This window comes from Eulemur rufifrons, chromosome 17, assembly GCF_041146395.1.
Source record: "Eulemur rufifrons isolate Redbay chromosome 17, OSU_ERuf_1, whole genome shotgun sequence".
NCBI classification, from domain to species: domain Eukaryota; kingdom Metazoa; phylum Chordata; class Mammalia; order Primates; family Lemuridae; genus Eulemur; species Eulemur rufifrons.
Genome location: NC_090999.1, coordinates 71,809,323 through 71,824,329, shown reverse-complemented (window position 1 = coordinate 71,824,329; position 15,007 = coordinate 71,809,323).

Genomic DNA, 15,007 nt, shown 5'->3' with positions numbered 1-15,007 from the left:
ATGTATCAGCAAGGAGAAGGGAAAAATTACAAAATAGATTGTAAGTGGAAATATAAGTTAAATCATGGAATAATAATGTATAGACAGGAAGAGAGTAACATTGACCTTTATAATCTTTCTTGTCAATGGTCAAGAATGACTATCTGAACAATATATAACTTTTGGGAAAATGTTAATGTGTCCACATTATGCCTCTGCCTATTCCTATGATCTTTTAATCCAAATACTTCCTTTAAAACTCTGGTCCATTTTTAAAGTGATTGCCTTTCTCTGCCTTAAACAAACAAGAAGGGAAACAAAAGAAAAAAAATCCCCTCAGCTAATAAAATCAAGGAACATAGTTACTCTGTCTCTGCTGATTTATAAAAGATTGCTTTATATAGCACATATGACAAAACATGGTCAAGAATACAGATTTGTATATACATCAGCATCCCAAAGTTGACTAAAATTAAAGTCTAATTTTTTGGATCAGTAGCCCATAGATTGCTACACAAAATATCAGCTGTTCCTATTAAAAATATATATTGTTTAACAAGGATGCCTTAAAACCTTTTGTAATTGTGATATAAAACTTTGGCCATGTTTAAGTTTCAGTTGTAGGTACAAAAATGTGGAGGTTTTATTAACTAAATTCTAGACATCGAAGCAGTCATTTATATATATTCACCAGATCAACTTCCACTAGGGAAAACAAGCCACTGAGAATCCATGGCGATGCTTCAAACCACAATGAACCCAGGCAATTTTTTTTTTTTTTTTTGACCGTTGTCCCAGGTCATTGTAATTTAATGAGTAGTAATCCTATTTAAAAATATGTTGCAGGCAGCAAGGTGCCTGCTGGGAGAAAGTGGCTATGCATGAACAGATCAATATGCGTTGTGTGCTCTCAACCATTCAATAATCGATTCACCCTTGTTATGAGAAAATAAATACCAAAGTTCCCAAAGTTAATTTCTGAAGAAAGCATTTACAAGGCTATCAGATTATTAAAAGTTTCCATGGATCATCTTCTGTTTGTTTATTTGTTCCTGAAATCTTTGTGCTGCATCTCACAATATCCCATTCAAAAAATTGCAAGGGATCCTAAAAGTAAATTCCAGCAGGAACATTGGCTATATTTCCTTACTACCACCAAAGCGCTGAAGGCTTATTTGGACTAGAGCATTTTACAGTCTCAACTCTTTTTTTTGTCCTCTCTCGTCTTACTTTTAAATATACCAGATGCTTTTAATAAGCGATCAAATAAGGCTTTCAGCAGGCTTAACTGTAAGATGTCAGATCTTCTATTTCATGTGTTATTCAGTGATTTTCAATTTTTCAAATTTGTGCATTAAAAGAAGATAACATATTCTTTAGACTAGTCAGAATGTTTGAAAGTCTTAGTTATATGCTGTGGGCTTTCAACACTTCCCTGTTACCATAGAAATGGGTTTATGAAGGACTGAATCTGTGCAGCATAATCACAAACATTAAATTGGCATATAAAAGCATTCCAGACTAGCATCTCTACTGTCTATGCTAATGGTTTTGCTGCTTTTATAGCAGCATCTTACCAGGCTGTAATTCATTCAGGGAGCCCTAAACTATCTTTCATTGAACCGTATTTCAGAGGAGTGTGTCTCATATACATTGTGTACCATTTTCTGTTAGCTGAGCTCTTAGTGTATCATATTGCCACATCAGTGAGCTCTGTGGTTTAGAAATCAAACCACAGAACTATACACATCATGGCACCAAATGTAATGCATGACTCTTACTCATTTGACTTCAATTAGTAAGACAATGTGAGGGGTAAATGAGACTCATGTCCTTGGATTCCAATGATGTTGCCATTTAACAGAAATTGATTAAAAGTTCACCTCAATGAGTAAATATACTTGGTCACTTAAGTTACTAAACTTGGTTTCCTCAAATCTGTTTCTCTCTAAGAAGGTTACTACATAATTTTAAATTACATAAAACTCATAAATAAAGATGAACACGTTTATGGTTTCCCTTGATTGATAACAAACCGACTCTACCATTAAACCAGTCCGAAAGAACTTGAGCTAGTCATCTAGGTAGCTTTAGGAAAGTAATATTTTGGCACGTGTTCATCTGCTATAAAGTTCAATCGGGTTTCCCAACCCTTCTATTTTAATGGCTCAAAACTTTGATTCGAACTCCCTCTAGATCAAGAAAGCAGATGTTCTATTCTGCTATCTACCCAAACTGAAGTTAATTAAATTCTTTCTTGTAACGAAAACTAGCAAGAATCTAAAATTAACAGCTATTTTAATTCTTCTGTGTGTCATCTTTTATTGTAAACTGCTTATAGAAGAGGTATTGTTCAGCAACTTTTCACTTGACTATAGAGAACCAGTTTGATTCGAGCTGATGGCAGTGGTGGTAACTGTTACTCTTACAAAGGTCAAGTAAATTCTACAACCCTCTAAGGAAACACTAAACTCAATTCATCCTGACCAGGCAAAGAGAGTGCCCAGTGCCATTTGTCAAAATAATCAAGCATGACTGTTTTTCTCACACTTTGGTTGTAAAGCAGGGTCAAGAAAAATTAGACCTAGCGATTATTTGCTGATTTTACAGTCTAGCATTTACCCTCCCCTCTTGAGATAATGATGTCTCCTCTCTTGTTCTATCTTTCTAATTTGGTCTAGTAAGACTGAATTCATCGCCAGGTATGAAATGCATAATTTATACTTACCCAATTGATTTAGCATCTGTTCAGCCACAGGATTGGTTCAGAAAGTGCACAAGATCCACATCAGACCAATTATGGCAACACATCTCACATCTAAAAAGCAGGCTCTCTCTCTTCCTCCCTAAAATTGGTTTTGTGATGCTATGAGTTTGACTCCTGGAGGAATAAATCCAGCACAATAGAAGGCAGAGCTAAAAGAGGGGAGAAAGTTGAACTCTGATGACATGTGTTAGCCCATGAATCCAGCCGTATTCTAGGACTTTTCAGTAAGGTGAGCCAACTTACCTTAGCCAGACTGGGTCAGCTTTTCTTTCATGGGCAATAGATGAGATATTAGGCTTTAAAACTGGTAAAGATAGGGATATCATCCATCAGATGCAAAACACTACTTCTTGGTGTAAGAAACAGAAATAGAATATCACTATATTCAATTTTTAAGAAGTGAAAAAAAAGAAAGAAAAAAGATATCTATTAGAGCAATTTAACTGCTTCTCTTAGTTTTCAATCAATTCTCATTTTTCCCCAGAAACTTAACACTTTCTGAAATATTGGTTATAAGTACAATACACCTTATGTTACACTGATTATTATACACACTTATCATTTATGTTGGGTCCACCACATTCTCTGTCTGGGAATAAAGAGATAATGAGATATATCCCAGTTCTCAAAGGGATTATATTCATGTAGGAGATAGACCAAAGAACCAAACAGAAGAATAGAATAAAAGACATCTTAATCATGATTCTGTTTGTTTCAAAATAGATTTTAGTGGAAAAAACAAAGTAAAAATGTGTCAGAGAATTTTGAAATTAAGTAGTAAAATAAATTCCTTCACATCTTTTATTGCATAAGCAAGCCCTGATCATACAGTGAAGTCTGGGCAAAAATAAGTTTTGTTTTATTCTGGCCTTATGATAGCTGTTCCTATACACTATTTAGACAGTCTATTGACTTCTCTTCTAGCAAGCTTACATCTAGGGTAATGTTTATGACTTATGTTTTTATCAAGCCTAAAAGTACAACCAACATACATTAAGATCATAATTTGAATTAGCATTAAAATCTCTTTTTAAATATATAACAAAATGTCAACATTAGCATGAAGCAAGAAAGGATGCAACTTTTGATCCATGTAAAATATAGCTCTCAGGACTAGCCTGCCAGGAAACATGTATAGTGTCTCTTAAGAAATATCTCCCCACATTATAAAATTATAAATGATATAGGCGAACTTTTCTTAACCCAAAGTCCTCCTATTATCTTCTTTAATCTTCATACCCTTGAGAACATTTTACCCTCTCCTCCCAAAAAAACTTACTTACTTCTTTTAAGTATGTGCACATCACATGTAAGCTATTTGCACTAATGAAGATGAAGTATAATTTAACAGTTAAGGGCTTTTAGATTCTGATAGATTTATTTCACTTATCAAAGATGGGCAAATTAACTCACCTCTCTGAGGTTCAGTCTTTTTATCCATAAAGGGAGCTGATTGGTTGAAGGAAAAATGAAATGAAGCATGTAAAGCACTTAGGAAAGTATTCACATACAGCAAGCTCCAATAAATGGTGGCTAAAAATTAGATACACCAATCCAACCCACTGACTTTGAAGAGAGAAACTTTAGCCTAAGCATTGGAAATTTTTTATGTTATATGGATTATATTGAATTCCTATTACAGCTGAAAAAATTATCAGAAACTTAGTGGCTTAAAACAACACAAGTTTATTATTTTACAGTTCTGAAGGTCAGAAGTCCAAAAAGGGTTTCACTGTGCTAAAACCAAAGTCTCAACAGAGCTGTATTCCTATTGGAGGTGCTAGGGGAGAATCCATTTATTTTCCCTTTTCTAGCTTCCATAGGCTCCTGCATTCCTTGACTTATGGTTCCTTTTTTCATCTTCAAAACCAGCAATACGGCATCTTTAAATCTCTCTCTGACTCTGATGGCTCCTTGTCTTCCCCCTTACAATAGGATTCTTGTGATTACATTGACCCCACTAAATATCTCAGGATAAGTTATTTATCTGAAGGTTACCTATCAATCTTAATTCCATCTGTACATTTAATTTCCCTTTGCCACGTAACAGACATATTTATAGGTTCCATGTATTAGGACATAGGCATCTTTGGGGAGTCATTATTTTGTCTAGCACAATGTCCATCCTTAAATTTCTTCTTTGAGTTACAAAATGGCAGTCACTTTTCTCAGATAGAAACATTTAATAGAGACTTATGAACAGAAGTCATGTCTCAGGCTACTGTGAGATGGTAGATTCTGTCACCTGCCCTCCAGAAGGTATCCTGTATATAGCAAGCTTTTAGGATGAAGACAGTGCAGCTGGTCATGCCTCAGACTTTCTTGAGAAACTCATGACTACTAGGGAGGTTAGATAAACATCTTTATGAGGGGTTATCTTATACCATGGGTAAATATCCAATATCCTTCATCCTAGAGGTGTCCCTTCAAAATAGTGTCACTCTTTCCATGCAACACACCGTTTCCCTACAGGGGGTAAAGGTAGGAGAAGAAGCTTTCTCAAAGAGTGAATTCTATGATTCTTGGAATTTTAGAAATTTGACTCAAATTATAGTTTTAAATGATTTGAATACTTTTGGTAATCTTAGCGAATTAAGGTATGACTTGTTTTTTCTGAATCATTTGGGAAGGTGAACATAATGAATAATGAAAGGTTTTGGTCTTCTGTAATAAATTTAATGTAAGAGTCCAGAGTTGAGGCATTTTTTGGGTCAGTGAGAAATATTAATAAACTCCTTACTTATGATTCATAGAATGGGTACCTCTATCATACTCAAATTACTTAGGTGTGGACAATGGTGAGAACCTTCTCACAAAACAGGACTAGTCTTGCCAGATAAACTACAGCACTTCAGTTAAATCTGAATTTCAAATAAATGAATTTTTAGTATAAACATGTCCAAAATATTTCATAGGATATACTTATGCTAAAAATGTCATAGTTTTTGAGTTTGACAAAAAAGAAAAATCAAATTTAACTGGGCCTCCTGTATTTTTATTTGCTAAATCTGACAATCTTGGAGAAGAATAAAGCTCATGCCAGAAAATCACAAGCTATTAATATCAGGTTTGGCTGATCCTAATTTTAATTTTCAGAGAAAACAAGCTCATCAGAGACCTAGTGCGAAACTGAGGGAACGAAATCTCCTTTCTAGTCTATGGTAACAGATAAATCTTTCTGCATGAGAAGGAGGGTGGCATAAATGTATTCTGCCTGAAAGTCAAGGGTCAATGGAAGAGCCAAGGAAAGTGCCAAAGTTGTTGGAATTTGGAGAACAGATCAATTAAGGGCCCCTCTCCTGCTGTCTTGAGAGTGTGTGCGTGTGTGTGTGTGTGTGTGTGTGTGTGTGTGTAGTTTGGCACCAGTTGCCTAGAATAGTGATTCTTGTCATTAATTTTTAAGGTCATGTAACTTGCTTCCAAGACTGACAAAATACTATGTCAATGCATGTGTACTCAGTGTTGCAATTCTGTGTAATTTTCAAGGGATTCACTTTGGTTGTAATCCTTTGCCAAATATATAAAAATATATTCTCAGAATATTAAAATTTTGAAGCAGATTTTTTAAAAACTTGCCCTTTATGTTTTTAATGTCTTGTTTAAGGAACATGTCCAACAAAAAAGTATAACAACATCCCTCCATAATCTCACCTAATTGCTTTAAATTTTTTTTTCACATTAGTTCTATAACTTACATAATTTATTCCTGTATATGGTATGGTAATATTTCTTTTTCATGTGCAAGCCAGTTGTATCAACATCATTTGTTTAATAATCTTTTATTCTTCCTCTATTGCACATCAAGTATGTTGTTTCCATTTAAGTATGAATCTGCTCCTGAATTCTTTTATTAAGCAATCCTCATATTATGTTTTCTTATTGAACTATTATTCAATTAATTGAATTGAATAATTACTTTCCCTGTGAATTTTTAAATCATTTTGTAAACTTCCACAGGAAAAAAATCTTTTTGGGATTGTAATAGGAACTATATTGAATAATATAGAGTGATTTGAAGGAAAATTTTCATTGTTTTAAAATTCATACTCTCATTAATGAACATGGTACATCTCTTCATTTGTTCAGATTATTTTTTATGCCTTTTTAAAAATATTTTTTCCATTTTATTTCCAACGTTCATAATATATCCAGCAACTTTGTGGAACTCTGATAATTCTTCTAACACTTTCTATTTTTTTTCCAGTTTGCATGTAGACAAATTTATCATCTGGAAATAAAAACTACCTTTGTCTCTTTCCTTCAGTTCCTTAAACTGTATTTATTTTTGTTTTAGTACATTTTCCAGGTTATACAATGTAATATTGAATAGTGGGTATAACATGGGAATCACTATCTTGTTCCTGTCTTCAAAAAATTTATTAAGGGATAACTGTATCCCTCACTCCTCACATTTCCATAAACTTCCTACTTTACAACACTATGCAGATATTGCCACCAAATATTAATGAATTGATGAGTTTAGGAGAAGGAATTGATCATTGCTAAATTCCTCCCTTCTGGGCTACTCTTCTTCAAAACTACTTTCCCTTGGAAATCCCAGATTATACAGTCATCCATGTAGTACTCATACTGAGACAGGCAGAGGAAAGCCTTTATTTGGGTAGCAAGTTCAATAAAAGAAGAAAGAATTAGAAAGTCAATATGGCTGCATATATAAGTCATGTTCAAGAATCTTTAACAGTAATAAAGTTGCTATATTTCATATTTTCCTTTGTGCTTCATGTCAACTTATCAATTTTTTTTGAAAACTGGGAAGAAATAAAGGGTTCCTTTCATGCCCCCAAAGTAACATTATACCATTTACCATTAGTTATGATTTTAAATGTGTTTTAATGCATAACCTTTATCAGATTAAGACTGTTTACTTCCATTCCTAATTTGCTAAGTTTTTGTTATGAACAAAATATATAGCTAAAATTTTATCAAATGTTTTCCTCCATCTATTTAGGTGCTCATTTTCTTGTTCTACCTTACCCTATTAGCATAGGAAATTACACTGATATATTGACTGATTCTTGCATCACTGAGTTTAAACCCAACAGAAAAGGAAATTCCCATTTTTCTCTTGGCAGGAATAATTTTTCTAAGGTAAGGATTTACTGTTTTTTCAACTTTTGAACAAAATTATTTATAGAACAGCTTGAGTTTGGTGTCTTTTTCATATGGTTAATCGTTACTCTTAATTTAATGTACAATAGGGTCATTGATAATACATGTATGTCTAGAAAAATCTTACATTTCATGTCAGTTTTTTGCATACAAAGCTTTGTTGTATTCCTTGTTAAGATTTCTATCTTTACTTATATCTATGCTTTATTTAAAACATACTTTATATAAAATTTCACTTTTCTCTTTATCTGTCTTGCCACAATTTCAGCTATTTTATTTGTCTTACAAAGAACACATTTTGGTTTTGTTTGCTTATTTTTTAATTTGGTTGATTGTTTTCTATCTTCTTAAATCCTGAAAACTAATAATTTTTCAGCCAAAGACATTAGATTTGTACTAAATATACAAAAGCCTAATGAATAAAATTTCCTTCAAATCCCTCTATACATTCAAGGCAATTCCAATTTCAATTCCAAAAGGATTTTTTTTGTAGAATAAAATCTAAATATAAGGTTTTGAATAACGTAATAAAGTGCCAAGATTTATGTTAGAAAGAATTTAGACTCAGTCAAGAGGTGATCTCGAGAGGATAGTCTGTCCCTGCACTAAGAGAAGTGACTAACATGCAGAGGAATTAAAATTGACACTTCACATTCAAAGTGAATCAATAAAATAATGAATAATCAACAAATTACTTAGAATAACATATAGGACTTGACCCATAGCAAATTCTTTCCTATCTGTGTCTCTATCAAAGATACATGTAGTCTACCATTATGACTGAAACATACATCAGATTCTGTCATTGTGTTCATGGAGTGACATTCCTCTATGAAAGAAAAAGATTTGAAAATATAGGCATCAAAATTTAACAGTGATTATCGATGGGCCTTGGAATTTTGAGTTAATTTTTACTTCCCACTGTATACATACTTTTGCTTTACTGATTGGATTAATCACAATGAGTATGAGACTATTTTATAATAAAAAGTAATAAAACATTTCAGCTATGGATTATAAACCCTTATGTGCTTGTTTTTTGTCCTCTCCCCCACAAAGCTAAAATTATGTTCTGATCCAAATGACATATACTTGCAATATTCTCAAATCATGTTATAGGCAGAATAGTGCCCCTCTTGCCAGAGATATCTATCTAGTATCCAAAACCTGTGACTATGTTACCTTACATTATGACAGGAACTTTGGAGATGTAAGTTAAGGATCTTGAGGTGGGGAGGCTAGTCTGGATTATCCAGGTGGATCCAATGTAATCACAAGGATTCTTGCAAGGAAAGGAGGGAGCCAGCAGAGTTAGAAAGAGAGAGGGAGGGAGACAGAGAGAGACAAATTTGAAGATACTGCCCTGCTGGCTTTGAAGATGAAGGAAGCGGCTAAGAGCCAAGGAATGCAGGGATCCTCTGGATGCCAGAAAAAGCGAGGAAACAGATTGTCCCCTAGCGCCTCCAGAAGGAATGCAACCCTGCCAACACCTCGATTTTATTTTATTTTATTTTTATTATTTTTTATAGTAGTAACACCTCAATTTTAGGAACAACCTCCAGAACTATAAGGTAATACATTTTTGTTGTTTAAAGCCACTAAGTTTCTGGTAATTGGTTATAGCAGTAAATGGATACTAATATAGCCCACAATATCAGATGTATAAATATCATCAAATCTGTTCATGTTCTTTAAATCAAATCAATTTTGACTATGAATTTGTCCCACGGCCAGGTGGGCATGAAATTCAACATCTGTCGTTTTTGCTCCTGCTGGTATCCCTACCCCCACAGCATGGGGCACAGGTGCCGGAGTCTTGTAGTGTGTCAAGTCAGTAGTTATCAGTTCACACTTATTTTGGCCAAAATGCCATTTATTTAGTCCATTCAGCTTTAATGGCCCTGGTGCTTCAATGCCATGCTTGGAGCATAAGGGTTTTTGGAAAGCTGAGAAACAGCCATTTTCTCTGGGGGCATTGTCACCTACCCGGGGTGAGATAGGGAGAAGGACACTAGTGCCCCATGGCTGAAGAGCTCCTACACTTCTACCCTTTTCCATGTTCTAAGAATCTCTTTTTAATCTGAGGGAAAGCACTAACTGTCTCATTTCATATTTATCTCAAAGGCAGCCTCTTTTCCCTCCTTCCAGAATCTGGTTAATGGGCTTCAGTTTTTGGAAAAGGAAGCATCTGGCAGGCAACCTTTTATTTCTACCTTCCATATGGCAGAGAAGCACAGAACTTGCTACTTTCTTCAATGAAGGAAAGAAGGAGAAAATAATGGGGAAAATATAAATTATATTTTATGTCTACCAGCCCATTCCCATGGAAGAGTTATTCAGTATTAAACTTGTAATCAGTAGCTTTTCCATGTTTATTTTGTTTGTAAATATAGAAAAAAATTAGAAATTTTACAGTAAAAATGCCTACAAGCTATTTGTATTGGACAAGTCATTTAACCTCTCTTATCTCCATTTCTTCATCCATAAAATGGAGGTGGTGACATTTGTCCTATCTAACTGACAGAGTTAATGGAAGGATTAGTTAATAACATATAAAAAGCACTTCACAAATAGTAGTGTTATTCTTTAATAACTGACATCAAGTATTGTTAGGAAGAAAAATTTAGCTTCATTATCAAATTTTAATGTACATATAAATGGATCAAAACTCAAATCGCTATTCTCAATTATCTACAAATTTTTTTTAACTCTTTTTATGTCTCTAAAGCATGAGGAAATTTGAGTGGAGCCATGGAAAGGGGCAACCAGAAGGAACACTGGATGCTTATGCTTTATATCTGGAGCATCTACTCTGTTGTATAAACCATTTCCTTCCCTACACGCTCCCCCGCTTCTCCTCATTCTCAGTGCCCCAAGTTCAAGGTATATATTCTGGAGCACATATATCCCATATGTGATAAAATAATATTTATTAACTGCTCAATATATTCTTGACACTGTTCTAGATGCTATGGATCTTAGCACAAAAGAGATTAAAGGTTTCTATTTTCATAAAGCTTACATTCCAGTGTAGAATAGGAAGGAGGAAGAGACAGCAGATAAGCAAACAAATAAATGGCTATGTCATATAGTGTTACAGCTAGAATATTTGTGTCCCCCAAAATTCATATGTTGAAGTCTTAGCCCCCAAGGTGATAGCATTATGAGGTGTGGGCTCTGGGGAGTGATTAGGTCATGAGGGCAGAACCCTCGTGATTGGGATCAGTGTTCTTATAAAAGAAACCCCAGAGACTTAGTTAACCCTTCCACCGTGTGAGAACACAGTGATAAGGCATCATGGGTGCACCCAGAAACAGGCCCTCACTAAACACCAAATCTGCCAGAGCCTTGATCTTGGACTTCCCAGCCTCTAGAAATGTGAGAAGTACATCTCTGTTGTTTATCAGCTACCCAGTTTATGGGATTTTGTCATAGTGTTCTGAATAAACTAAAACACATAGTGATAATGGAATGCTTTGAAGAAACTAAAATAAGGCAATGGAAAACAGTCCAGAGTTGGAGGTGCTGCCTTATATAGGCAGTTATTTAAGGTCTCTGAGGGGGTGGCATTTTATCTGAAGGAATGACAAGAAGGAGTAAGTTATGCAAATATATAGAGCCCAGTATGACAGTTAACTTGGAAATGAGCTCAGTATGAACAAGGGACAGAAAGAAGAAAACCACTGTGGCTGGAACATGGAGATGAAGGATAAGAATATTGGAAAATAAAGTTGGGAAAGGTAGCCAGAGCCTCATACCAAAGCCGCATAGGGGTTATAAGGATATTACATTTTTCAATCTGTTGTAAATATCAAGAAGCACTACCCAAATCCCGCTTCAAGGAAGACACCTATTGCCTACCTGTAAAAAATATGGTCAGGAAAAAGCCTTCCTCTACTTCCCTAGGTCATGCCCTTTCTGAGATATACTTCATCCATTGAAGGGCTGAGGAGGCACAGTGTATAAAGATCTGACAGTGTCAGGCTGGTGGGGGAGAACTCTGATAGGCAATATTCACTCCAGAGCTCCCTACTGAGGGTTTGGCAAAGGTTTTATCAGGCCTGTGTTAAATTTAGACTATTTTCTCTGCCAAGTTATCTTAGTTCTCTGCTTCTCAAGTGTTAGTAGACATCTCATAGCTCAAGCTCCATCTTACTGTCTGCTTCTAGGAAACTCAAGCTGCAATATTATCTAAATATAGCAGAGAGTTTTTGGAGGGCTTTGAAGAAGGGGAGTGACATGATCTGGCTTCTGTTTTTCAAAGATCACTGTGACAGCAGTTTAGAGAATGAATTAGAGAGAAGTGAGTATGAAAGCCAGGAAAATAGTAAGGCAGCCATTACAGTGATCTAGGAGTGAGAAGATGATGGCTTCACTCAAGTGATAGCTGAGAGAAAGTGATCTGGATATATTTTTGGTAGAACCAATAGTAGTTCTTGCTGATGGATTGGATTATGAGGAGTGCGGTGGAAAAAGAAACCAGAGATGACTCCTGGATTTTTGGCATAAACAACTTGGATGGTGTGGTACTATTTATTAAGAAAGGAAAGAAAATAGTCTAATAAACTATCTACCTCAAATACTTTTATTTGATCTATCAAGGTTCTTTATTTATACCAGAGGGAAATTTCTTATAAATTCTTAATAAATCCATTCAAATACTAATTATTCAGGCTGGTTCTGGTTAGCTCATCAGTCAAGTGAGTCTACTCAACACCATCAGGTTCTTAAATCTCACTGCTGAGCATCATTGGAAGGAATAGTAGTTGCTGGGCAGCATTAGCCTACATTTAGTTATGGTTTTGTCTGTGTATTTTCATTTTTCATTTTAGAATTTACTAGGTAATACAAGCACTTAATTTAAAAGTCCAATTAGGGCTAAAAGACTGGTAGAAAAAACAGCAATCCTCCTGCCCGTCTCTCCAAAACTATTTCCTGTAACACTAAAACCTACTCCCTGAGACAAACACTTTCATATTTTCAAGCTATTTCTTCTTAACCTATATCTTTAGAGGAAAAAAAGGAGTTTTCATCCCTTCTAAAGATTCATAAATAGCCTGTAGAAATAGAATTCCTATATATAAACACATAGATATTTTCCATAGGGAAATTTCTTTGATATAGAAAATTCTATTAGAGAATTTCCTGTTAAACATGGCATTTTACACATTTTTGTTTACTCCCTTCTGAATCCCTATCACAAGGGCAATAACAAGATCATAGAGTTTTGAACCACAAGGGAAATAAAATGAGGACACAACAGAGAGCATGAGATACCAACAAATGTTAGGAGACGGAGAAGAAATGCATGCGTTGTAACATAATCATCTGGAGAGAACTAAAATGCTAGTACATGCAGTGGGGCACACCAGTGCGATCAAGTCAGTTTATGCTGCATAATTCTGAGCAGCCTCAAGAAAGCTTTCTGCAAGTGAAAACCAGAACTATGTTTCAGGACTAGTCAGCCAATCCTTCTTCTCAGGCTCAGACCCCTACCCCAAAGAGACAACAACTACTCCCTCTGGAAAGATATGGGGAGCTTTAGTTTTTAAAGAAATTGACCAGAGAGGCTGAAAACATGGGGCAGGGGTGAGGAATCACAGGAGAATAAAGTACAATCCTATGTGCTGAACAATGAGTTTCCAGGCTTTTCTCCCACCTAAACCTTTATTATGCTAGCAGCCAGAAACTCTAGCAGTAGAGTGAATTAATCTCTGGAGAATATGACCAGAGAAAAGGTAAACAAGATATTCGGGGGTTCCCACAATGAATCTTCTGGTTCTCTCTTATACCCACTTCTTATAAATAACACCTCCCCTGACACATAGGCCATACAGTTCCCAATCAGTTTTTTAGTCCTCATTCCTAAATTTGAATGGTTTCCAAGAACCAAAAGAGAATTGAGAAAACCATCCAACATGAAAAGGAGACAACAGATAAAAAGCACTTGGCAGAAACAGACAATGTCATGCAGTAAAAAAGATTATTTGAGAGATAAAAGAAGCTATTTCATCCAAAAAACAAGAAAAGGTTGCAGGTTTTTTTTTTTTTTTAAGTGGTATCCTAAGAACAGAAAGAGCAATGTTAAAACAGAATAACTAAAATACAAATTTCAGTAGGAAGTTTAGAGATATGAGCCAATCTTGTATAAAGAGGAGTTGTTTTGAAAATAAAAGATACAAGAGTAGGAAAATACAGAAAAAGAATAGGAAAATCAAAGGCCAATGCAAGAAGTCAAACATCTACCTAACTGGTATTCCAGGTAAAAGAGGGAAAAAAAAAAATGGAAGCAAAACTTATGTAAGAAATAATAAGATTTCCCACAACTGAATGTAAGTTACCATAACAAAAATAAATGAGCACCAAGCACAGTAAATTGAAAAGTACAGACACTAATGCACACTGGTATACAATTTCAAAGCACTGGGTATAAAGTGCTTTCATAGAAAAAAAATAAAGGATTGTACATAAAAGACCAGGATACAACATGACACAATAAGTTTCAACAACAGTGAGAAATGCCATAAAAATTCTGAGGAAAAAATATTTCCAACTACAGTTTTATAACCAACCAAACTATCAGGCAAGTGTGAGAGTAAAATGAAGACATCATCAAACGTGAAGGCTTTGTGTCCCTCACCTGTTTTCCTGGAACCTACCAGAAAAGAATTCCATTGAAATAAGGTAGATGACCAAGAAAGAAGAAAGCATGAAATCCAGAGAACAGGAAACAGAACACAGAAATGAAGGGAATTATTCAGGATAATGGTAAAAGGATGATCCAGACAATAGTCATGCTGGGACATTAGGCTTGGAGAACAACTGGTGCAGTCTGGAACAAGTACATAGGGTGTATAAGGGAGCATAGGTCTATGTATTGCAAGACTTGGTCAGATTGGCTGTAGGGGCTGCTGTTCCCATCACAGTCTGTGTGAATGCACACCCTGGAATCATGCATAAGATACCTTGTACCTCTAGTGAGCCTGGGAGGGCTCAGATATCTCCTGGTTTCAAAAAAATGAAATTTATATATTATCCAATATATTTTACCATGTGGGAAAAGGTACTAGAAGGTGTTTCATAGTTCTATGGAAGAGTTTGAAAGAAATTAGTGATAACTAGAGAGAAAAT